This window comes from Aythya ferina, assembly GCF_964211825.1.
Source record: "Aythya ferina genome assembly, chromosome: 2".
Classification (NCBI taxonomy): domain Eukaryota; kingdom Metazoa; phylum Chordata; class Aves; order Anseriformes; family Anatidae; genus Aythya; species Aythya ferina.
The window spans coordinates 45,541,697-45,568,613 of NC_140297.1; the positions used below are offsets into that span (position 1 = coordinate 45,541,697).

At 41.2% G+C, this 26,917-nt stretch overlaps 1 protein-coding gene and 2 long non-coding RNA genes across 4 annotated transcripts in view; 1 reads left to right on the forward strand and 2 right to left on the reverse strand.

The window, feature by feature from the left end:
• Nucleotides 1–691, reverse strand: part of CPNE4 (copine 4) — a 226,720-nt gene extending 226,029 nt beyond the window's left edge. Inside the window, exon 1 of the mRNA XM_084511725.1 lies at nt 538–691. The gene's annotated coding sequence lies outside the window, so the exon portion shown is untranslated. The remainder of the gene's footprint in view (nt 1–537) is intronic.
• Nucleotides 1–26,917, reverse strand: part of LOC311433027 — a 99,770-nt gene that overhangs the window by 21,911 nt on the left and 50,942 nt on the right. Inside the window, exon 7 of the long non-coding RNA XR_014690508.1 lies at nt 19,002–19,078. This is a non-coding gene — a long non-coding RNA (uncharacterized lncRNA). The remainder of the gene's footprint in view (nt 1–19,001; nt 19,079–26,917) is intronic.
• Nucleotides 9,256–12,640, forward strand: LOC311433029. Of its 2 annotated transcripts, XR_014690510.1 has the most exons (4): nt 9,256–9,318; nt 9,589–9,668; nt 10,354–10,395; nt 11,212–12,640. It is a non-coding gene; the product is annotated as an uncharacterized lncRNA (long non-coding RNA). The 2 variants fall into 2 exon arrangements; XR_014690509.1 differs by having other exon boundaries at nt 9,589–10,395.

Consider the following 26,917-nt stretch of genomic DNA (forward strand, 5'->3'; position numbering starts at 1 on the left):
CGAAACTCCCCGCTGGTTCCCACGAAGCAGCTCTAAGCGACCAGCAGCGGCAAGAAAACCTTGCCTCGAAGCGAAAAGGCTTATCCCGAGCACACGAGATCACCAGAACTCGGGGAAACCCCAAACTCTCTCGCTTTAACGACCCCGGGAATTTGTCCCGTGTTTAATCTACCAGCCACGGACATCAACCTCACCAACGCTGCATCATTTTCGGTAGAACAAACAAACAAACAAAAAAAAAAAAAAAAAAAAAAAAAAAAAAAAAGGAATAAAACAGTTTCTCAAACAACCGCCCGCGACCTTTAACGCCACAACCCCACGGCAGCCCGGCACGGTCGGGAGAAGGGCGACGGCTCCCTCAGCGCCCCGTGTTTGCTCAGCTCTGGGGGGGCTCCCCCAAATTTCGGGGCTGCCCCGACGGTTCCCCCTCACCCCAAACCCCCGCCATGTGCCGTTACCAACGGCCGCAACCGACGGGAGCCCCCTCCTCTGCCCGCCCGCCCGCCAACTTCCCTCAGGGGCGCCGCCCGCCCCTACCTGCCCGCCTGCCTCCGTCCCGGCCCCGCTGCCCGTCAGCGGCTGGCGGCAGGGCAGGAGCGCTGTCCCTCCGCCGGGGCGAGCCCCATGTGAAGAGGAGCGAGGGAGCCCGGCGGCTCCACCGCTGAGGGGAGGGATGGAGGGGATGGGCGGAGGGACGGAGGAGGCGGGCGGCAGCTCCCTCCCTCTCCCTCTCTCTCTTTCTCCCCCCCACCCCTCAGCTCGGAGCCGCCCCGGCCCCGGCTGAGCCCGCGGCAGCGCCGCCTGGGGGTTGAGGCGGGCACGGAGCCGCCCGGCGCTGCCTCAGGGGCTGGGAGCACCTCAAGGCCGGGGGGTATCGCCACAGAGCCTCCCGATTTGGGTTAAGCATGAGGTGAAACACACGCTGTCACCGCATCCACATGTCACGGCGAGCACTGCGAGTGCACCAGAGCCCGCAGGCTGAGGGAGGAGCAGCACCGGCTTCCTCAGTTCGTTGAGGCACCCCTGGTGTCTGTGGACACCCAAGGGAGAAGAAGGGAAAGCATTGCCCCAGCAAAGCAGAAAATAGTTCCTGCGGTTAAAACACACCACGGGGACAGGGATAACAGGAGTCACTCTTTGACTTTGCCCACCCACGGTGGCCACTCAGCTCTCAACCGACCGAGCAGCTGTGGTGATGCCAACTTGTGCCATGGCTCCCCATCTGTATAATCTCATTTCTCTTCCCTATCTCACAAGATTTTGATGAAGATAAATTCAGAGGCCTCTCCCGGGCACACGTATGTGACAGTGACAGAACTCCTCTAGCACATGCACCGAGAGAGAGATGCCACAGCCGCATCCTGCCCTCCCCTGAGCAGGCATAAAGATGCATACATACAACCTTTGTGAAATTAAGATTTATCTAGTGATGCAACTAGTCACGGAAAGGAAAGGACCTCAAAACAACGACAAATCATTCCTATGCCATGAATTTAATGTCAGGTGCTTGCTGAGCTGGCAAATCCTGGAATGCTGCCCCTGAGCACTGAGAAGTGTGAAACCGAGAGCAGGCAAACACATTCTCTGGCCCAAACCAGAAATATCACGACTCTTCCATATTAAAAACCTCTTGCAGTGTAGTTGAAACACCCTGCTAGGAAAACCTGGCGCTCCAATAAGAGATTTTAACATAATACTGCCAGCACCAAAAGCACATATTAGAAATATATATTGTAAACTTGATTTTTTTCCTCCATGCAGATGAAGCACAAATTAACAACAGCATTTTACTGAGCATGTCATGCAAAAAATATTGCTGATCAGTAATTTGTTCACAGCACTAAAAATCAAAGATCAATTATTGTATTTACCCACCCACAGAACTAAACTTAATTTACTTTAATAGAGCAGTGAGTTTTACGTAAAACTCATCTAAGTAAAAATTGTCATCTTACTCAGTATGATTTCCCTTGTAACAAAGAAGAGGTGAGTAGAAAAGTATTTTTGTAGAAACAAAGCTGTGATGTTAGAATACTTAGTGCATATAGCCTAACCTCAAAACTGATCAAGTTCTCCAGAAAGCCAAGGTTTCCCTCAGGTTTACTTGGCTCTCAAAAATCTGTTAGTTTGATAACAGCAGAACCACACTGCCCTGTGCTGAAGTACTGCTGGAAGAGAAGGAAAGCACCGAGACTTATTGGTAAAGCCTCAAGAGGAACTCCCTGCATAGCTCCAGGGACAGGTTTGTGCAGTCCCAGGGCAGCTGTTGGGCAAGGCTGCTTGCTTTCCAGGCTCTGCATGCTGTGTCCTGGCTGGGAGCTGTGACAGCAGGCTGCAGCTGCTTCCTGGGAGCAGGACACAGCCTCCCTGCACACCAGGATGCTGGACAGTCAGCTCAGCACTGTGGAAAACAATCAGAAATCCAGCACGTCCTATGGGAATGGTTTTGGCGAGATTTTCACAAAAAGTATTTGCTATGCAGATGTAGACTGGAGTCTACCACCTGAGAAACTCTGAGAGGAGGGAACAGGATCCAACCCCAATCTGCACTTAGCTGAGTCAGGGTGAACACCAAGAATGAGATTTCTGCTCTCTATCTTCTGCTCCAGCACTCAAATCATACTTCCCATTCTCAGGCATGGAAATAACAAGAGCACTGGATGTCACCCTGTAGTTATGTGCCCACGCAGCTACGTGCCTTGACATTTCCTCTGCTCGCTAATATTACCTGCTAGTGTTGCTAGAGCACCCTTAAAGGGACAGAGAGCTGCTGCAAATCAGGACAAGAACTGCTACAAGTACCTGCTTCTTCCTGTGGGTGGCATCAGAATATCTTCAGTAGACCAAAACTGGTTTATAAAAAGAGGAGAGGGATGATGTTCCTGTTTGCCAACAGCAAGCATCATTGCAGTGCAAGTGGTGCTTCTGCTAAGTGCGCATAAACCAATAGATGTTTAATTTAAACAGGAGATTTAGGGCAGTTGGAATCACTCTCTCCATCAGTCCTTAGTTCTGACAAAGGAAGATCTATCCCAACTTGTGCCCATGCCCTGTACAAGTTGCTCTTACCACAAAAAGAGGATACAAATGTACAATTAAATCTCCCTGCACCTACAGCTTCAGCAAAATCAAAACCTTATCATCACCAGTAGTTTCATATCCATTTACACAACCTCATCAGTAACAAACTGATGAACTCAAGTGAATCAGCACAGTTCAACAGGACACAGACGTGTAAGTGCAAGCCAGGGAGGGTTACAGAGGCAACAAATGTAAGGAGCTTTCAGAAGGCCCCCACTCATAACCAGAGCAGGGCTGTTCCCTGTTTTTACACTGTCACATTACAACTGTCATGCTCATTTCTGGTAGCTGTGCAGATCAGCAATGACCTTATCACACTGAGACAAGTCAGCTCACACTCCAAGCCAACACATGTTCTCAAACCTACAAGCACCGGTGTCTAGTGTCTAAAGCCACAAGGCTCTAACTGCTGAGCAAATGGTTGCCTTACTTACCTGTGGAGTTTTATTTAGCCCATACTTCTTAAGAAGATGATATATGAGAATACAAAGCATATTATCATGTTAAGTTTAAAATACTTGATTGAGAATTTGAGAATGACTTGTGCTGTTCAGTTGCCCATGTTATGAGGCTGCACAGCCTGAGCCCATAACCACTCTATAGCTTGATCCACTTAGCCCTGCAGCCACACCACCTGTAAGCAGGGGAAAATAAAAACTTCAAAAGCACATCAGGAAAGTTTTCTTATATATTATATATATATATATACAATATATATATTATATTTTTAACTATATATATATTATATATAAAATATATATATAATATAAATAAATATATAAAATATATAATATTATATATATAAATAAAATATATTATTTATATATATATATAATATATATATATATTCTTTTTGCTGCTTTAAAAGCTTTTAAATTGATAGAAGTTGGTGTCAGTTGCCTTTGCAGGCATTCACACCTGACTTCTACCAGACTTTCACCAGATTCCACTTAGGAACTTTGCTGACACAATTGCTCACAAAAAGCCTGGATTAATCACATTGAGCATTTGGTCTCCAATCTCCTGAATGATTAGTGAGGGGGAACCTTTTGTTTTAAAGCTTAGGTATGTGGAAAAAGGCTGAGGTTCAAATGGCACTAATCAGCTGCTTTCTGAAAACCAGGGTCCTTTTAAGGTGTTTCCAGAACCAGAAGTCACATACACTGCCCTAACACTCAGCTTTGACCTGCACTGATCTAGGAACAACTCCAGGTCTCTATTTCCTCCTATAGATTTAATTTTTTAATGAGGTCACTACAAATATATATATATATACATATATATATATATATATATTTTTTTTTTCTCCTGAAATTTAGGGTTAAATTTAGAGTTATGAATCTCTACATACAACAGTCAACCTGAGCAGGTGGCACATAGATACTTTTTTCTTATTGACAATGGTGCTGTTCTTAATTTTGCATGTGGTCCTTATGTACATTGTAGATAGGCACAATAGATACACATTGGCAGCTCTGATAGCATCCAGAGAGGAACTGATCTCCCAGTCCAGGAAATTATCCTAGACCTCTCATAGTTTTGGCAGCAGAATTTTAACCAGCAGTTCCCAATGTGCTCTGCCAGAACATTGCACTCACAGGACTTGGAGTTACTGAACGTATTAGAGAAAATTAAAACAAGAGAATCATTAAAAAAGCACAAAAAAAAAATAAAATAGGGCTACATCTGTAACTTTGAATCCTAGTGGTTATACAAATCAACTAGGCGTTCTTATGATGCATGACAGCATCTGAACCCTTACAGAGGATAACCTTGACATTCAGTACTGCCTTGTTACTCATCTTCTGTACAAATGTTTCACTGACTTCTGAAAGCTGAGCTTCCCTTGCAGGTAAAGACAGCAAATGTGCCCTCAAATCCCACAGCCCGCTCATGCATTGTTAGAGGACATGTCTAAAGTTTTATTTCCAGTGTCAAAGAAAGTCTGTGTTTTTACTGTGGCGTAGTTGAAAGTCATCAGATTCCATTTCCATTCATCACTCCAAACTGTTAAAAACACTGCCAGTTTTACCCTAGTTAGAGCAGGCCAATTCATTTATGAGTAGGAGCGCAGTGCTTTTCACTCAACTCCCTCATATCAAAAATGTATTGTAATTTTCTCCACCAGAATTGATAGAAAACTTCACAACTATATACTTTTCCATTAGAAAAATACTACTTTTTCCCTGAAACAAAACTTTTCAAGTACTGTATATATGACAGTATAAATGGTGAGGAGATGTTTTTCATGGCTTGGAAAGACTCATACCAAAAAGTGACTGTTTCAGGTTTTTATTTTTTTGAATTTTGTTTTAAATTTCATTCCTATTGCATTATCATACACAGTTAAAAAAAAAAAAAAAACAAACAAAAAATAAACAAACTTGGAAAACAAAGGAAAGCCTTTTGATATTTTCTAAGTACATTTGTTTGTTTGATTTATCTGAATAATTTTTATTTCCAACATTTTACTTCCAAGATAGGTGAAAACAAGGCTGGAGTTTCCCATGGAAATGCTAGTTGTGTTTGTTGACGTAAGTTTACATGCATTAATAATCCTGGAGTAAAAGCCCTCACTGTTTTGCAGCGAAGAGCACTTTCTTCTGGATTCTCTCTACAAATTTCACAATGAAACCCACAGCAAAGATGCTGTGTGCATTTGACATGCTTTTATCACTCATTTGTAGCAATACTCAGCAGACAACAATACTTGAATCCTCTTGCTTTTTCAGATCCTGATTTCAAAACAAAGTGTTTTCATATGAGCATCTTGGCTTCGATCCCTAATCACTCCAGGATCCCTTAGCACAGCTCAGTGGCACAAATTATCCATAAAGCTGACATCAGTGCCATCAGTGGGATGGGGTTACTGGGTACTGTGATGTGAAGAAGGTACACATTAGCCTGAAGGAAGGCACTGTGCTGTTTAGCAAGGCTCCTTTGGCCCTGCTAAGCAATATCATCTGATGCTGCCTGCCACTGCTGTGCGGCAGTCACTCATGCCATGGCATGACAGTAAGGAGCCTGAGTAGCTCCCAGCAGCTCTCTGGGGACAAGAGTCATCCCAAGCAAGAGAATCACAAGCAATAACTGACACAGAAATTGATGCCACTGACTTGGCAAGATTGTATTAACTTCATTGTCACCTAGTGAGCTATTTGACACCCCTAGGCAGTGACAAGTGAAAGAATCGAGGGGGTAAAGGCTGAGACTGACAAAGATATCCTCATTACTCTAAGAAAAAATCATGCATTTGAAGAAAATTATAAGAAAATATAAAAAAAGAAAAAAAGTCGTGAGGGATAGTGATAAATAGCTTTATCACACAAAATAGCTTTAGCTTTGTCTGCCCAACCTGCTAAGGGATCCCCAGGACATTTTGCCATGTGTGGTGCTGTTACCCCTCTCCAGTGTACACATTCCTATTGCATTCTCTCACAAAGCCAACACTGCTTAGTGACAGCAAGTCAATCAATAAAGATGACCATAAAAATAGTCCTCCCTCTGAATAAAAACATTTCTCACTGCCCAAAACTTCAAGGAAAATCCAATCCCCCTCATCCTCCCCAGAAAAAAAAAAAAAATCACAGGGGATTTCTCATGGCTACAGTGACAGAGATGCATTTCCCTGTGACACAACATTAAGGGCACAAACCCCACACTCCACTGATTTTATAACTCTTAACATTATCAGACAAGCAGTTAGGAGAGACTGTGCCTCTGTCGCTACAGCATCACAATTTTGGCTGCATTTGCCCATGGATCTTCAAGCCCAGTGCAAGCAGCCAATGTGGTCTTTCGCTTGCCAGCAGACTGGCGATGTAAGCCCTATCCAACAGGTAGGATGCTGCCATGGCATCTAGCAGTGTTCCAAACAGGCACTACTCGGGGTTTCATAACCATCCTGCCTTTTCATACGGTGTCAGGAGATGGGGGATGCAGGATTGCCATGCACAGAAGGAAGCTGTTCACAGCCTTTTTTGTTATATCTGAATCTAATGTGGGTGAATTTAAAAGATGGTTCAGATGTAAGCTAACTAGATGAAGATCACACGAAAGAAAAGTAAAGACAGGTCATAGCATCTAAGAAGAGAAATACTGTTTTAAAGTGGCATTGCATTACTAAAGGAAGTTTTCCCATATGGCAATGGTAGAACTGGGATGAACTATGGCTGGGCTCATCTAATAAACATTGGTGATGATTTTGCAAGAATAGAGGAGTTTAATACCACTTTGAATCAGGAGTCTTAGTCAAGTCTCGTGTTTCTCCTACCAGCCTCTTCTGTGTTGAGGCAACCCACATTTTTTCTGGTCCAACCCCCAACACCACCACCTACAGCAAAGCTGAGAATGAAAAAAGGTCACAGCCTAAAAACAAGCTAAGAATTGTCCTACCAAGTCTTTTTTTTTTTTTTTTTTTTTTCCCCTGAATGAAACATGACATTTTACCTAGAAATCAGGATTCAGGTTAACTGCATTTTGCTCACCCATGAGTTAAGAAAGTGTAAAGATGAAGCTCCATGCAAAACTTTGGCCATGTTGGTGCTCCGTTATTTTCCATTCTGGCTGCTTCCTGGCAGATTTTTAGCTCTTCCATGGCATGTGCATTTCTATCACTTTGTCAAATAGCAATTGATTATGCCAACCTCATGCTATTTTCCTTGGAACAGAAAACTCTCAAGCTTGTTTAACAGTAAGTGGCTGTTGCTTTCTCTCAACAATTGGCTGAGAGAGAAAAAGCATCCTTTGTTAGAAATAATGGTTTGCTTAAAAACACCCAGCTCCTTTTGAGCTGAAGCTTCATGCACAGCAGGAGACTATCTCAATGCTTCAGTAATAAAAAGTCTCCACCATCAGGGTCAGAGGTGGTACTTTACAAGGTACCATGGATCCTGGCTACACTTAGAGCTCTGATATCATAGAAGATATTAGATAACCCATATTCCCTGTATTCTACAGCTTGATTTTTATTGTTTTTATGAGAATACAGATGAGGAGATACTGTACTAAATGGAAGTTTGCCAATAAAAGTACAGTCAATGCCCATAAAAATCTCATCTTCACGATTTAAAGACACATTTAAGCCTGTTCTCTCCTAAAGTAAAGTAGTATTCTATTAGGTAAAATCACTTTTTCACTGTCACAACAGAAAATTCTCTTACACATATCCTCCAAGCATGAAACAGAAAAATAATGTTGGCTTCCCTACTGTGGCAGAAGGAAGAATATCACGGCCTAGTTTCTTGTTTATGGGCAAAGCCAAATAATAATAATAATAATCTGAGGTAGCCTGCAAAGCAGTTGGGGATAAGTGTGGAGAAGAATTTAATTTTTATCAACTCCCCTTGCAAAGCAATTAAAAATCAGAATTAAATCCACTAATGTGTGGCTGTGAACACACCCAGACTAGTCACAATGACATCTGTCTTACTATTGCTTTCAATAGCTGACCCAGAAGAACCCACAGCCTGGTTTTCATTTCTGCATTGTGCCACAGTATCGGTACGGTCACCTGCCGAGTTATTATTGCATGTCTGCTTCTGCTCTTCACCCCTCACTCTTTAAAGAGACCGCTGATGACCTGGAACAGGTAAGAGAAGACAATTTGCAGAAAACGAGTAGGGGAACGAACAGGTTCAGGAGCTCATAGATAAAAGTATTAGCAGGAATTATAAAAGAAATTCAACTGATGAGAAATGGATTTTCTCTCCTCTCTTAAAATAGAGGATTTAGTTCGACTAAGCTTGAAGTAAAATTGTTTTTGTTGCAGGAGCTGGCCTCTACACCAGTTCCACTCCTGCAAAGCTTAAATCAATGAAATTCACTGCTGAAAATAAGTATTACAAACAGTACCCAGGGCTCCCAGCTGAAATTGAAGCCCCCTGCCTTGGGGCTTTATAGTAATGAAATAATCAGCCAGGCCCTGCCCCAAAGCAGATGATTAGAGAAGGTGGACATGAGAGGGCAAACGGTGGCACAGATGAAATCAATAACTTACTGAAAGGGTTTGTTAACAAACCAGTGTCAGAGCCCAGAGAACATCCATAGCTTCCAATCACCCCTTCCCAGTCTAGCCTGGTGTGATAAACTCCCATCCTGCTTCTGAGCACAAAAGCACTTACCCTTAAACAACTGCTCCTTATCTAAGGAAAAGCTTTACGTTCGAAACTGTACAGCTACCTCAGTGAACATTTCAAACAATGTGGATTTGGATGAGCCTCAGATTTTTGGAAGGAGGTAAGGAATTAACCCTCCCTCACTCCCAAATGTTATACACAACCTTTTTCACATTTGGGTAGGGAGAGCTATAGCAAGGATGGGGTGAGGATGATGCCAGAAGCAACCAGAGATGCCTGAGCCATGCTGCCAGCTGTTTGGGTTAGTAGTAAGAGGAGATCCACCACAGTAAGGACAGAAGAGGCCTTCAGGGGTGGTGAAAACATACATTAAAAGCATTTTTACCTAAAAGGATGCATAAGATGTGTCATTTTCAATGCTTTTAACTAGGAAAGTGTTAAACAGGATGCTGACTGGTTTCTCCGCTGTTGTTTCTGCTCACTTAGCAACAGGAGAAGTGTTTTAAACAGGTATGACTGACAGAAATTCAAGGAGAAAGAAAATGCTCTGAGTGAGACCACAATAAGGTGAACCTTCCAAGGGGGATTCTTGCTCTGTCAAATTACAAATGGTGCTCTGCAGAACTTCACGGGGATCAGTCACAAATGATGTGATGAAAGCTCAAAGAAAAAATGCTGTATTTATAACCACGCTTTTCAGAATCGATGGCTATATAAAAATCTCGGTGTTTAGGATTGCAGCTCTTCATACAGCACAGCAAATCCCAACCACTATCTGACAAGATTGAGAAGAAATTTTGCCTATGCACAGTTTATTCTATATGAATCACCTTCCTGCTGAAGCAGTGTGGCCATCCACAAAGGTAAAAATGTTAGAACAAGACAAAGCATTGGTCTGATTCAGCATGAAAGTTCTGGCATGCTGCTGCTTCAGGTTTTCCCCAAAGCATTGACTTTTATCCTACCTGACTTTAATTTGTACAAAAGTATAAAAATAAGAGAAAAAGAAAGGAGCATGGCAATCTTTCTTAGAGTGGTGTGCACGCCTGTGTTTTTGCAGCCTGTAACAGGGCTTCGTGATGTTTCAATCATTTTGTGCCATAAATAAAAGGATGGAGGAATCCTTAGATTTCCTGCAGGAAGGCTTTCCTTTGTACAGTGGCTAACGCTGCTGAGCCAATATTTTTCTGCATAGATGCTGAAGATGGAGGCTGAAGGTAACGAGAAGAACTTCAAGGTCAGTGTGATTTTTACCTAAGTTTTAATGAGAAAGGGTTATCTCCTGGTGTTCCCTTTTCAAGTACTTTTTTTTTTTTTCAAGTTAACAAAATAGTTCCAAGAGTCTACCCTTATGCACTTGAACTGTTACCTGTGAAGAAGGCATTCAACCATCTGCTAAAAGCCTTTCATATATAATACCTTGCTTAAATTAAAAATGATGGCTAAATTCTAACTCTTGACCGAAAGGAAACGGTGCTCGTGTGCTTCCACACCCCTGAGCGGTTCTGAAGCTCCATGCAGGAAGCCTCGAGAAATTCTGAAACTCATTGGCTTACCCTTTTTAGGCCCTTTTTAGTCTTCTTTGTACAGACCCTGCCTCTTTTCACAAATCTTGCCTCAAATATTTCTTCTGGGCTTCCCTGTTTTTCCCCTTTCTTCACTTCACATCTGCTAATTCTTCTTTTCCATCTCTGTCTCACTAACCTTACATTTGGCTTTACTTTCCTTTCCAAAAGACATTCAGTTCTATCAACATTATCAATAACGACATTTTATCATTTTATTATCAATCTTTCACTACACATCTGCTGTACTGATGAAGTCAATTAGGAAAATAATTGCCTTCCTGTGCATAAACACCAAGTTGTCTGAGCTCCAGAAGCAGGGGGTCCCCAGGAAGGCTTCCCACTAAAATACAGCTTACAGTAGCCTGAGAACTATTGATCCTATTTACTGGGTCCTTCTTAGCTACAGTGTTTATGCCCCATATTAAACTCAGTGTTGAATCAGTGGGTTCAACAGCTCCTGTCAAAAGATTGCGTTTGCTTTCTAGAGGGAAGCCCACGTCATTTGTTATCTACAGACTGCTCTCAAGGGTCATCATTAGCTGTAAGTCAGAGAGAAAGAGCCCATTATTTCCTACATGTCATGCTCTACCCACATGCAAGTCATCTGCTGAAGTCTTTCCAGCTCCTTTGAGGCCATCCACAGAAACTGCCAAACCCCAGGGGCACCACCAGCCCTGACGTGTTCCTGCCCAGCCTCTGGGGCTTCCTTGCACTTGACTCAGCCCTGGATCCCATTTCAGCCCCCTGGGGCTTCCAACCCCTGCTCCAGTGGAGCCACAGGGAGTTGCCTGATACCTGGGGAGCTGCCCACGCTACCCAGCTCCTTGCTGGGGTGGTGGGATGGTCCCTTGCTGGAGACATCCTGCCCTGCTGCCCTGGGAAGCCCCCTTGTGTTCTCATCCCTTGGGGAACAGCTGGACCTGGAAGTGCCAGCTGATATTCTTCTCTCAGTACAGGAGCTATTAAATGAAGTATTTGCCCCAGCTATGGACTGAAAAAAATATGGACCACTGTGAAAAAAATAAAAGGGACCAGCTGAGTAGGATAGCACCAGCATGTAGGTACTGCAGTCATCACCTCTTCTGCTCCAGTTCAGCCTCAAGTTTTATTCCTGACTGCATTCAGCAGGACTTCCTCCCAGAGCACCATGAAGCCCACACTACCTGCTGCAAGGGCAACAGAATCCATCACACGGAGGTCTAGGAGTCCTGTCAAATCGCACAGGCTGAGCCACAGTTTACAGTTTGTACAAATACAAGCTTTCATGCTTTGCTGTCTGTTCCACATCCCATCTCACTGCCCGTCTTCATTCATCCAGAGGTTTGCTCAGCAGCTGGAACACGCCCGCTATCCAGAAGAGGGAAAGAGCACATCCACCACACCAGCCAGCTCCCTGAAGTCCAGCCAGCCATCTCCAGCACCTGACAAGCAACGAAAGCGAACCGCTTACAGGGCAGAGCCTGGACTCTGCTCGTAACTGTGTGAAGCCTGAGGGCAGCATGTTGCTACGCTTTGGATGGCAACATCCTCCCCTGGCCATCCATCTCCTGCCTTCTTCCCTGTGACTCTTCCCAAAAGAGCAGAGTCTTCGATCCTCTCCGTACTGTCCAGTCATATTCCAAAACCATTTCTGAGCTTCTTCCCAGCCCCACACCTACTCCTCTGCTAACAGAAGTCACTTTCTGCCAGCATTACGCTGCATATTGAGAAATGTGAGCCTTCATCTCTCTGCCAGGGCCACCCCCACAGCTTCCACTGAAGTGGGCTCTCATCTCCTTACAGTCCCTGATGCCTGGAGATCACACATCAATTAAGATAGTGGCAGGCGAGTGCTTACCACCTCTGAATCAAACACTTTGCTGTTGCTTTCAAGTTTTATTAATGTTTATTAATTCCTGTTGATGGCTTATCAAAAGCATTCTTTGGAGAATAGCACAATAATCAGGATTATTGTGTTGCTGTTTTTTTTTTTTTTTCCCCTCCTGGATTCTGTACAACTTGATTATTAAGGGAAAGAGTAATTCATTATCCCCAAATAGTTCATAACCCAAATACACTGCCACCTGCACACATCTATTTCCAGTAGCCTACTGAAGTATTCTGCCTCAAAGTCCTTCACTTCTGAAGCATGACAACAGAAAATTGCTGTGGAAACCTGAGGGCAGAGGATGACAAACACCTGACCCCAGCACTAAGAAAGGTGACAAGTCTGCATTTTATTTTATTTACCAGCTACAACATAGAAAGAGAAGAGTTTAGTCCCTTTAGTCTGGAGTTGTCACTATAACAATAACAGCAACAGCGCTTAGACAACTCTTTCCATTTCTAAAGCACTTATATCCGCTAGCACTTGGAGCACAACAGCTCCTCAAACAATGGTAACAAAAGGAAGAAAACTGATGCAACTTCCCACTGAGAAATCACCAAAACCACAATTATCTTTCAGGAGCTCAGATTTTGTCCACATCTGTACATCCAGTCTGTGGCTTTCTCAGGTAACGCTGCATTTGTTGTGCTTTTCCGCCCCCACATAAATAGCCACCTTGCCTCCAAGTGAAAAAGGTAATTAGGTTCTACCAAAAAAAACTAGAAAGAACTTCAGAAACAAAGATGCAGCCAAGTACTAACTTAAGAAAAAACACCACTGAGTATAAAGAATAAAGCCAAGACTCTACATCACCATCTGTATTCAGTTTAAAACCTGATCTATAGCCAGGTGTCTACCACTACCTTACACAAACATTTTAAGCATTCATTCTGCAGATAGGGGGAGGCACACAGATCCCGAAGAGACGTTGAAATATCCTTATTTGTATTTGTTTGACCCACTCACAGATATCCTTTACCTATTGATAAAACACAGACTTGAGCATAGAAAATATTTCCCCGTTCTCAGGTACACAAATTTAAGGAGGAAACCCTCATGACTTTATTCTAACCCTAAGGATGCTGCAAGAAGACTCAGTGTATACCTCAGAGACAAAATTGCTGCTGAAGAAGGTAACATGTCTCTAGTCTCTTCACATGACACATGGGGAATGACCTGCTAATTCTTCCCAGTTGAACCTACGTGCCAGTAGGGTTATCCCCATAGATCTGTATGAATTACAGTGGATTGCAGCTTTTTGCTTACTGCACTTTGTTATTCCACCAGAGCACATCTAACTGGTGGAAGCGAGTGGCAGAGGGATAGCTACTTCAGAATAGTTACCTCTTTGTACTGTCTACTCCAGAAGAAATGTAATATTTTTACGAATTATGTCTCCGCTTCTAAAGGGAAACAGGTTTCCTGAAATACTGCAGTTTGTATTCTGCACTGGACAGTTCACACAGAGGAATATTTCTGTACAACCATAAAACTTTATGCCAGTTCAGCTAGATAATCTTAAGCCTCCTGTAAATTCATCACCCAGTTTGACAAACAGAAAGTAGAACTTCAGATATGACCGGTAAGTGCAATACCTCTCACATCACCTCTGCTGCCTGGAAGTAACATTTTCTGAGGCTGTCCAGAGAATACAGCTAGAGATGTCAAACAGCAATAAGAGCACAAGTACATTATGCTGTTATGCAGTTCACTATTAAACCTTCATGAGCTGACAGTAAAACTCCACTGCATGCTTTCTGAGTAAGAACAGGAAGAGTGGGACTCTGTGGCTCCTGCAAAAAGGAGCTCTTGAAAGAGTGAGACAGGGAGACAAAGAAATAGAACATATTTTCTCTCAAATTGACAATGTTTTCCTTAATATTACATCAACATGAAATGTAAGCTACTCCAGAAATTCATTTTTCAAAACAGTGAGTTCCTCCTCTTGTCCATTCCTTAAGAGAAATCGATTTCTTGTTTCATTAGTAAAGCAAATCAATGAAGTACAGTCAAGTTATTCAGTATATTATTTTTAATTCATCTGGCATTAGCCAGGTCAGGAAACACTGACAATTATCACTGGCATGACAACAGCACATTCATCCTATGCATTTGTTACCATCCCAGGATGGATGTGTGCTACTCTTACAGCTTTCCTGTACTCTGTATTGTATAAAGAATAAATTCCATTTCAGCTCCATAGAATTAGGGAATACAAAAGCAAGAAAAGCTAACATCTGCTTATTATTTGCAACTGCAAAACTGTCACGTATGACAGTTGGCTTACTTGTTTTTTCTTTAAGGGATGGTCTGTGTTCTAGAGGTTACAGAGAGACAGGGAAGAAGTGGCTGGAAAAAACCTGATGTATTGTAGACAGACTTTTATTCAAGGTCTTACAGCAAGTCAAAAGCATTACCAATAATATAAGCCTTTTTCAATTCACAACCCATGTCCTAATAATTAGACTACATTGTCTCCAAAAGAGATACTTATTGTAATGAGTGCTGAAAAAACATTACCATTATCATTTCATACTGTGTAGCTAAAGACAACCAGAGGTCACTCTGCATGTATTATCTGTCTGCTGAGATTTTTTAACTGAAGAAAGATTAGGAAACATCCACATACAATGCTACTCAAATCTACTATTATTTTAGAATTGCATTAAAGGAGATTAAAAGCTCAACAGAATGAAAGCTTTGAATTCCTTACTCCATGTCACATTCTAATAAAACATGCTCATCTTCTGAGCAATGAAGATCAGATGGATGCCTTATGAAGTCCCCTAATGTCAGATCTGTGCTGAAGGATATTTTTAGCACCCCTGGAACTGATGACCAAACTGCATACAGAGCCCCTTTTGATGTACTCCTGCCCCAGAAGTCATAATGGACCACAAGTAACCCTTGCTGACAACCTCTCAGAGTAACATGACCATTACCATGACCACTTGCAAAGTGAGGATGTAGGGAAGGCAACTGCAGGAAATCTTTGGTCAGTCAGATATTGACAGGACAAGGGGGAATAGTCAAACTACGGGAGGGGAGATTTAGATTAAAGGTTAGAAGGAAATCCTTCACTCATAGGGTGGTGAGGCACTGGAACAGATTTCCCAGAGAGGTTGTGCATGCCCCATCCCTGGAGGTGTTGGATATGGCCCTGAGCAGCCTGATCTAGTGGGCGGCATTCATGCCGATGGTGGAGGGGGAGGGCTGAACTAAGTGATCTTTAATGTCTCTTCCAACCCAGGCCATTCTATGAAACTCAAAAATGAAAAGTTTTCCAAAGGAGGCGTTTTTGCCCCATTTGAGGGTTAAAACATATGTCAGGGCTTTTTCGAAGAAGCGGTAATAAGTAAGCTGTTACCCCAACAGTACCATGAACTGCAGACATTTCTGTAGCGATCTTTGTTCCCTGTGCCTTCTTGTTTTGTGTCAAGTAGTAGTTGAGAGAGAAGGAGTATTTGCATGGTTGATGGAAAAATGCAGCAGATTTCCACATTTCATAGCTTGGTCAGCTATGCTGAAAAGCAAATAGACTAAGGAAAGGCAACACACTTCATTGCCTGCTCCTGTCCCAGTTGTAATACCTATGGAGGCCTCACTTCCAGGCTCCAAAACCCAGGAAAACAAGACGAAAGCTAAATCTCAAGCGTTGTCATACTTCTCAGTTTATGTCAGTGTAAATGCTAAAAAGTAAAGCAAAAATAAACACTCCTTAAGTAAACAAAGGTACTGCAGGATGATCCTGGGCTTCAGAATTGCATCCCATTGATTGTGTAGTCTTCCTTTCCCTTCGGTGCTGCTTTTTGCTTGGTGGTAGTGTGATCAAGTGTCATTAACAGAACTTTTCAGCTTATATAACTGAGCAGCATCTTCTAGGTGATGCAGCAAGTACCTCCCTTGCAGCAAGTACCTACTTAATTCCTCTGGGCATTTCCAAAACCCATATCCTCTGAGGATACAAAGTAATGGATCTTTGTAGTCTATTGTCCAAAATTGCTAAATAATACTTAGAAACTTCATTATAACTTTCTGCTGATGAGGAACTGTTTCTTTTATGTAAAATGTTACTATGTCAATACTTCATGATTGAGATATGTTGGAGATGTTTTCTTCCTTTAGCCAGCTATTTAAAATAACTAATGATGTGTGATGAATATTTTTAGAGGATGTCAGGCAATGCTATTTTTGATCACACAATATGCCTGTTTTCTCTTTCCACGGAGGAAGACAGGGATGCTGGGCTGGATGTGTTTTCCTCCTGAATGGGATGTCTTTGGGAAATATCAGAAGTTACACTACATACACAAGAAAAGTAACATCCTAACAGTCCCTGTCATAGACCTCCCTCAGCATTTCATTATAAGAAAATCTTTCATGGTTGATTTTATGAATGTAATTGGTATCTCAACCACCTTTATCCTCTTCCTGACATCCTCAAAATCAATGGCAGATTTGATCACTTTCAATCACATCTCATGCACTTCCCTCATTAGTGTTGTTATTGGATTACAAAGAACAGCCTAATAAGTTACTGTTCTAATACCAGTATCAGTGTGACAAAGTAGCAGAGAAAAGCTGTAATTTGTAAGCTGGTTTGTCATGAGCTAGCTGTAGGTGTACAGAGTAGGAGTATAACAGGCACCAGGACTATGTTGTGATTCATGTTATAGACCTTAACATAAACTAAGAAGGAAAACACACTTATTAGGAACAAGATTGTGCCCATCCCTCACACAGACACACAAAAATAAGAGGGATAAACCTTCTCCATCTTTGACTGGAACCCCCTTCTCAGCCACCTATAGAGGAGAAGGAGGATCTTGGACCTAATAGTGTTCTCTCTATCAGCAATTAGCATTGTGCTAAATATGTTCATAGCTGTCCTGCCTCTGCTGATTAAAAAATCAGATGTAATAGAGAGCTAAGTTCAGCTGTGCTTTGTTCTGTAAAGAAAGAAAACATACAACTGGACATACTTTTAGTAAAAATGAGAAAATCCCCAAAACACATCACTATGAGATGGATGCAGTGTCTCTGGGAAAAATAGCTGGCACAGACCAAAGATCTAGTTCCTTCAGTAAAAGGAAAGGAATTGAAACTGGCAGGATCTGGCCATGGCATAAAAGCCCTTCAGTGTAATAGCAATGATTCAAGTCCAGCACTATGATAGTGACAAGGTATATGATGACCTACAGAAAGCACATAGATTCCCCTGGCCTGGCCAATGCCTACAAAACTGAGTTTTTGTACCACAAATGGTCCTGCTTCCTTCCAACACTATTCTCAAGGACTGGACAAAAGCTGCTAGAAGACTATTCTGACAGATAAAGAATGAGCCTCAAGAGCAATACAACCCACAGCAAGGTGCTCTAATCCTGAGTGCTGAAGTTCAAATACAGCTCCAAATTAATCCTAACTCACTCCACTGGCTGGGGCTAGAGAAAGAATAAGTTTAGCCAATTGTACACAAAAAATATAGCTGAAGCAGAAGCCAGATGAGAAATTGTTCCATGTTCATGGCAAGCAACCAACCAGGCCTCATAAGAAACCTCCCAAAAGAAACCTCCCACAGTTACACACCTCCTGAAACACCAACATTGCGATTTCCTGACACAGTGATCTGTCTGAAAACCCACTGCTCAGAAGCAACGAACAGCAAAAGAATTCATCAGAATATCCAAGAATTTGAGTATGTTTTGACTCTTGATATTATACATAAACTGTTATTAATCCAAGATACCCCTGTAGCTATGAAACCTTAAGATATTGGAATCCTGTAACTGACTTAACACATAAAATGCATTCATGCTAAACTACATGTAATCTGTGGCTATTTTAGATGTCCTACATGTCCTACAGATGACAAGACAATCAAGTATGGTCAACATCCATAAGCAACTCCTCTTTCCTCTCAGTTTCTTGGTGCTCACAGTTACAGACTTTCACCCAACTAGCAGGAGAGCAGATCCCCAGGGCAGAGGTCTTGCCTCAAAGGCAGGAACTGTAGGACTGTCTTCCAGTCCAGAAAGCAAACAACCAAGTGACTGCCCAGAGTCATTAGTCTGCCTATACACAGTCAGGAACCTTATTGTTACATTCAGATCAAAGTTTGTGTGCTGCACACTGTTAAAAAACAGTCAAAGACCTCACCAAAAGGGTCTTGGACTGTTGAAAAATATCACCAGTATTCCAGTGATGCCTCCACACTCACTGAAGTCCATTTCTCTTTGTTACAGGTGACTGAGACAGGCTTGTCAAATTGATTTTCAGTGAGAGTTAGGTGAATTGTTTTCATCCTGTCACTGTTCCTCACTCAAGATGTGGCCTAAACTGTGTTATAAGTGAGAGAAGCCTCTACTACTTGCCTAGGTCTACTCACAAATTAGGAAAGCAATCACTTACTGCTTTGTTTTCCCTCAGCAAGAGTGACAGCACTCGATCCAGGTGCACACAGGACACAGGAGTTGCCACCTGCATGTCTGTGGAAAGAGAAAAAAAAAGAAAAAAGAAAAAAAAAAGAGTTGCATGAACCAAAGAAGTACATGACTATAGATGCAAGCTTCCCTGAAAATTCCCTGAAAAACTTTGATATCTCCACCAACATAAGATTTCACAAACAAAGTTTGCTACCAGTAAATTGCCAAGTTCCTGACACTTCAGGAAGTGTTGGTACTGGCAGTGGCACAACACTAGCTCAACTTCCTTCCAGGGAAATTCATCCATCACTTTTTCAAAACAGCTGAGGAGCCTTGGCCCCTGATTTGTCTTGCAGAGAGCTGCAGTATGGTAAGCTGCCAGCTGCTAGAGAGCACCAATATTGCTGCCAAAGCAGCAGGTGAAGAAGCCGCAGTGAAGCTGCAGGTCATCTTTATAGAATGACATGTAGTTTGTATTTAAAGCCCCTTTTTGGTTGTTAGGCAAGCTCAAAACATCAGAGGTTCAAAGGGGCTGAGAGGAGTGAAAGAAGACGAGCTGGACAAGGCATGGAGGACAAAGTCCTGGGGCAAGGTGAAAATGAAACACTGGTAGGAGGAGAAGGGATGTTCTCACTGCAGAGAGAGAAGGGTTGGTGAAAATGTTGTGAGAAAGAGGTATTTAATCATTTCCATAGCTTGCAAAGTATGCTCCATGTGTAGCCTTTCATGACAGGAGTGTCACAATACTCCACTGAGTGTAATATGGCTACACAGAAAAACAGTAACTGACCCAATAACCAGCTTCTGCAGTTCAACGTTACCTTCTCTTTCCTTCTACAAATGCAGTTTTTACTTACATGTATGTGGTAGTTTATATATATGCACACATATTTTATAAATTTGCTTGGCAAGTGAGAAAATCTCAGGTGTATCTTCACTTTTAAATGATTCTGCACTCCAAATTTCTGAACGATTCACTGCATGAAACCAAATTCCCAGGGCAATTCCTATCAATGTGGTTATTAGAGGGAGCAGTCACAAGAGACTCAATCACATGCACCTGCTGCACTGGCTACACTTGATATTTAGCACAATTGCTTACAAAAATCTGATTTTCCAATAAAGCAACTTTCTACTCTATTTTATCTTATTATTCCTTTATAAATTAGTTTCTCTCTATTTTAGGGAATTTTCATTATTAATTTCTGTAGAAGAGTAAGCTGACTGCAGTTATATTCTCTTATTAGATCATCCATTCAACCCACTGCATCTTATAGGATTAGTGAGGAAACAAGAGACCACACACTATTGGATTTTGGACATGGAGTCTCTTGTGCCTAGTTCAGATTCACTAAAAGGACCACTGCAACTTAATTACTCACTAAAGTCAAAAAGACAAGTGCTGAGTAGTGATGAACCATACTTTTCCCTGAAGTTGCCACCAGCAGTCAGCATCTACTTGAAGTGCTTTGTTCATTCTTTTTCTGCCAGGGGATAAGCTGCATCACATCATTTTAAGGGGCAAAGTACTTCTGCCTGACATTCCCAAAATACCTTACCATTTTAGAGTGAGCGAACACTTAATTTCTTTCAGTAGTCTACCATCAAATTCCCAGCACTGCTTGCAACCTTCTTTCTATACCCCCCATAAATACCCATGCACGCAAAACATGTTTAGTTGTACTGAAGTAAAATTGCTATTACAGAAGCATTTGTTTTTATGAAATGTATCTGATGGTATTGCAGCTCTATAAATGTTTCTAGCATCCATTCTTAGATATCTGGACAGATGAAAAAGTGAATAAAAATCAAATTCATACTGGATAACTACCAAATTCAATCTGGATAGGTTTTCACGTGCAACAAACATTTCTTGTGCAAGATGACAAGGTCAAAAATATAACTGAGTATTATTAGATCATAAAAGGAGCAACTGAAATTACTCTCTTCCTATGCTGGAAGCATATTGCTTCCAGGACAGAAAGAACCAAATTTACACCAGATATACCCAGTTACTTTACTGGAATTGTATCAAAGACAAGGCTGCCCTTTTCCCTGTGCACATGTGATTACAAGTCCCATGGAAAAACATTTGGTTTAGGCTTAGAGGAAGGAGAAGCCCACAATTTTATGGCCACATCCTCTAGCATTGCCAAGTTGCGATGAGAGGTGGTATTTCCATCCATATTACTCATACTGGGTCTATGTAAGCTGCCTGGTTTGCCAGCACCTTCTTTCTAACCCAGTTTTTTTGTGTTAGAATTAATTTGAGCAGAGACAACAAAAGGACATACAACATTTTTCCCTGAAAATACTGGTCCTGTCTTAATACTACTGAATCCAATAGTCTGTCAATAAACTACGTTTTGCTTCTGTCTGATGCAACCTTAAGCTTTCCTTTAAATCCATTGAAGTGATCCTGACCATCAGTAAACTAAACAATCAACACAGTCCTATGTAAATACTAAGTCTCATCCTCTCTTCATAGGCTTTCAGTATTCACAAACAAATCACATCCCTTACTCTTGCTTTCTACATTAACACCTACTCTCAGCTCTATTTTCCTCTGACTGTGAGACATTGATGTTACTCAGGTTCCTTATGTAACAGTGACTCAAGGAAACCACAATCCAGTATTTACAAGATAGGTATTTCCTTTATTCAGTCCTCTAACACCATCCTCTATCTTAACCCTAACCCGTTCCTTGTTGGGGTGCTCCTGTCAGCTTGCAAACCACGTATTCCACACTGAGCTGCAGAACCAAACACATTTGTCCTCTACTATGTCTGTGGATCATCTTGCATTGATCAGTGAATCACTTTAGTACGGTCTCTACCTCCCACAACTTTATAAGAAAACAAATCTGAACTTCTCCTTGTCTGAGCAAAATCTATGTTTGAAAAATGTTGGGTTTTCAGGACAGATTACTGGCAAAAGATGCTTGCCTGTGACCTAATATTTATTTCTCCTATCCTATACTTCTATTTGCAGGTGTTTGTTTTAAAAATTAAGTTAGTGCTCCTCAAAATGTGAGGGACTGATTTTACAGTTCTTCTGCTTAGAGAAGTCTCACCTGTCATCATCACAAAAGCAGAGAAGATACATCCATGCTGTTAATAACATTGCAAAATCTCATGGGCAAAGTATTTCAGCCTCCACAACACCTTTAGACATATGCTTTAGACAAACTTTTGAAGAAAACTTGATGTGGATGAAGAATCCCCTGTATCATTCTCATAAAGGTAGGGAAATAGAAAACAAACATATATTCCCCGGTTGTGGCTAGTGCTTGATGATGAGCAAAATATAAAAGTCCAAGATCTCTTTGGACAGTGGGTCCTTCTTCAAGTGTTTGCATATGACCGGTGGAGAATAGTCAGACGTGTTAGTGTCAGTGATAAGCACCAGCCTTTTGCAAAAGGGAATTGAGCAGCTTCTTCCTATTTATCTCTTATACAAACTTTGTGGATAGAGGTCCACAAGCTAGGTATGAGAGGCTGCTGAAGGAAAGAGTCTTGTATTGGTGGGACAGCCCCATTCTGACAGCAGAACAGGATCTTGAGGGCCACGATGCCCAAGTGAAACCTCTTGCTCCATTACGCATAAAATTAATATTAAAGTTCATTGAATATGATAATGAGCTCAAAGAAGTACATGCTAAACATATATGACTATATATGACAACTCTTCACCCAAATCATGTGAGACATCATCCCAGAAACGGAACAGATAAGGTTAGGATATAAGTCTTAGGAGTTAGTGTAAAGACAGAAGAGGAAAAAAAAAAAAGTACAAAAAAAAAGATAAAGTTAGAGTGAGGGGAAAAAAGGGGTGAAGGGAAAGAAACTAGAAACACAGGGGTTGTACCCTATGGGGCTGTGCCCTTTCTCCTCCAAGACAAGGACACCTTCTTTGTAAGCTCTGCACCTACAAGTCCTACGAGGAGCGGCTGAGGGAGCTGGGCTTGTTCAGCCTGGAGAAGAGGAGGCTCAGGGGTGACCTTATCGCTCTCTATGGGTACCTCAAGGGAGGCTGTAGCGAGGTGGGGGTTGGCCTGTTCTCCCACGTGCCTGGTGACAGGACGAGGGGGAATGGGCTTAAGTTGAGCCAGGGGAGTTTTAGGTTAGATGTTAGGAAGAACTTCTTCACTGAAAGGGTTGTGAGGCACTGGAACAGGCTGCCCAGGGAAGTGATGGAGTCACCATCCCTGGAAGTCTTCAAAAGACGTTTAGATGTAGAGCTTAGGGAAATGGTTTAGTGGGGACTGTTAGCGTTAGGTCAGAAGTTGGACTCGATGATCTTGAGGTCTCTTCCAACCTAGAAATTCTGTGATTCTGTGATTCATCCTTTAGTGAGGAATACCCAGGATAGCATTTTGCTAGCATTATTATCATATATGAGCACTACTGCAGGAAGTGTATTTATCAATGGCAACTCCAAATCTGTTATATGCCACCTTATTAAATACATATTAAATACATTAAACTTTGTGAAACCGTCTCAGTGAAAGCCTTACTGAAACAGGAAAACAATGTACTCCGATAAATCCTCTTTCAATGCAACATAATCTCAGGAGACTTTCCACCCTAAGTCTTCCCACCAAGACTTCCCTCAACTGGTTCTTGCCTCAAGAAAGAAAGCGAAACACTGAAAGAAAAAAAGTCTGTGTACTTACTAGATTTTATGTTTGGAATTTGCAGTTATGCTGTTTGGGATGTATAATTTCAGGATTTTTCATATTCAGGAGAAGTCAAACTAATTGTATTGGACATTTCATATGCCCTCCAAAGCTTCCCCCCCCCAAAAAAAAAAAAAAAAAAAAAAAAAAAAATACAAGCTTCAGAGCACTTTCTTTTCACTGAAATTAGTAGTATTGGAATTTAACTTTTTTGTTAAAGCAAGACACTAACTTAAACTCTGCCACCTTGTAATCAATATGGTTCTACTGAATTCAATTATATTATAATTATACCAGAAATAAAATCAACTTTGCTTCCTTTTTCACTTTCTAAGTAATGAAATGAAGCAGCAAACTCCATGATTTTTACCTTTAAAAGTGAAATTTTTACTTTTAAAAATGAAAATTTTTCATTTCCCATGAAAATCTATATACATGAGTATTAACCAGTGAAACTAAGTTTTGCTTCAAACTTGGTGGTGAACTAAACTTATACTTAAACTTGTACTTGTTTCACACAGGATGAAAGATTGAAATATTAAAAGGTTCTCCTCAAGACAGTCCTTGCTGAATGAAATACAATAAGTTTATCAAGATTTATTTCTAACCAATTGTGTTTGAAAAAGTTTAAGACAAAGCACCTCAGCTCCTAAATATTTATTTGAATCAAAGCTTTGAACTGTGACAGGTAAAAGCATTCACAATATCAGATATACTAACATACAAAGCCAGTGAGTAAAATATAAACGCTATGTGACATCCTGTAGTTATCTATGACAGCTTAATAGCATCCCAGGAATATAGAAGATGCAGCTTAAACTTCTCCAGAACATTAGTTCTTAGCCATAACAGCTCAAAAATAAAATGAATGATTTGTTATTGATACTTACAGAAAAACATATATAAAGTGGGTGGAAAGGGCTATACATCACACATCTTCCTTATAGGAATGTCCTTAGCAGCTTCATCCTGTCAAGAACCACTTTTGAAGAGATTGGATAATGCAGACTATATTCCATTCCTATGACATCCACACCACAACTCCTGCTTCTGACCTCAACATTCATGGAAGCTGGCCAAAAGAGCATACTATAGGGGCCCGTGAATATGGGAATATATAATGACTTCCTGTTCTGGCTCCTTTTGAACCCCTCACTGTTTGAATTTTCGTGGTAAAATACTGTTTTATTATGTCCAGGGGATGAGCTGACAATTCCTTTAACATACTACTTTATCATCACACAAAACTACCTTGACAGGTTGGCTAACACGACAAAAGTGAACCTGAAGGTGAAAGTGAAAATGGTGAGCTAGAAGTATGCACTGACAAAACCACAGCATTCTCCCACATTTGTATGTTAGCAACTACATGCTCTGTCCAAAATATGAAAAAATCTCAAAAGGAAAGTCTCAAAGTACTTACATTCATTGCATTCCCAGCAACAGCAATTTCAAAATTGCTAAATAGAATTTAATAAGAGAAACAAGATCAGGTACAGACAACTTAATTTGGAAAAGAACAAGCTCTCTAACTACCTTTTTGAAATACTAAGTTACAAATCCTCAGAAATAAAGTGTAATTGAAGATATCAGTTGAGAAACTAATTATTTGTGGAAACAAGTGGCCTCCCGTGCAGTATGCTAACAGCAGTATTGGCTTCCACTTAGCTCAAACTTTTAGAGCTCAGAGAAACTCCCAAGATAAAGATGGAGTTGGGGCTGCTTATATCAACTGTTTTAGTACAGAAGACACCTGCAGGAGGGTTTCTCCTACATTGCTTCCCTCAAATGCAGCCTCACTGGAGGCTGCTACCCAAATTCAGGGTTCATGCAGAAGCCCTGGAGGTTAGTGCTGAGGAGCTCTGTAGCTTCAGTACAGTACCAGGCATGTTGGTGCAGCCACCAGCTCTCACTGTCTGCTCCAGTGAGGTTTAAATTTTTAAACCTAAAAATTTAGTTACAAAATTGCTTCAGAAAGAATTGTCAGCAATTCAATGGGAGTTAATGAGGACGAATTGTTCTAGTCACTGCAGAGACTTCTTCCAGTTGACCATGGACTGTATAGTTAATTCATCACACAGAAAGCAAGGGGGGAATTAAGATGTCTCAGACAGCAGTAGAGAATAGAAAGATTTGGTCCTGGCTACATCTCCCTGTCTGTGTCCTGACACACCAATGTTATTATCCATCCTCTCGGTACTGACTCTTACCAAATGCTAAAACCTCCCAGCCTTTTCTTTGCTGATAGCTTATCATTACTGGCAACTGGCCACATAGCTAAAAATATCCAGTGGCAGTACCCCATACTGCTTTCAGAAAAAAAAAAAAAAAATGATTAAAGAAAACTGTGTGAAACACAGTAAAATTCCTTCCTTTGATTGTGTAGTTAATATGAAGCCCAGGTGGGCTTCAGGGTCAGAGGCATAGTTAAATGGGACTGGGACTATCATAGACATTCATAGAAATACTGCATTAAAACATGCTAAAAATTATCTATCATCTTTACATTTTAAATAAGTTATTTTACCATAAAGACACCAGGGTTTCATTGATCCCTCCTACTCTTGCTTGAAGCTCAATAGTGTTCTTTCTCAATTTAATAAAAAAATGGAAAGAAAAAAAAAAAGTTTAAAATCACTGAAAATTTAAATTACCTAAACAGTTTAAAGTTTCTGAAAAATTCAGTTCAAATTACTGAAAATTAAGTTTCTGAAAGTGTCTATTCATTAACTCATTTACAGAACTAAAATAAGAGGCAGCTGATGTGGTATCACTAACATATGCCAAAAGATTTTGGTCTGGTCCTCTACATGTAGCTCTTCGTGAAGCACAGATCTTATCAGGAAAATACCGTAAAATCTCATGTGATTCTCCCAAAAGAACAAGGTTCAGTTTTCTAAAGAGACTACAATTAAAATAGCCAAGAACAGCCATCAAGACCTCCATTCCTTGGTCAATACACAAGCCACATTTAGAGCAGTGAAATGAAGAATATAAGAAGGGACTTATTTTCTGCTAGGGAAGAAACTACTGAGAAAGCACTAAAATCCCAAATATTCAGCGCCAAATAACTTTAATTGGGAAAAAAGAATGAAGAAACCAACCCCATAAGAGTCAAACCCTGTTTGTAAACAGAGTTATATAGAACTATTAACTTGTTTAAACTGCAGTTTTAATCAGGTTTGCTCACCTCTTCCTAGGCATATAAGGGCATTAGAAAAGC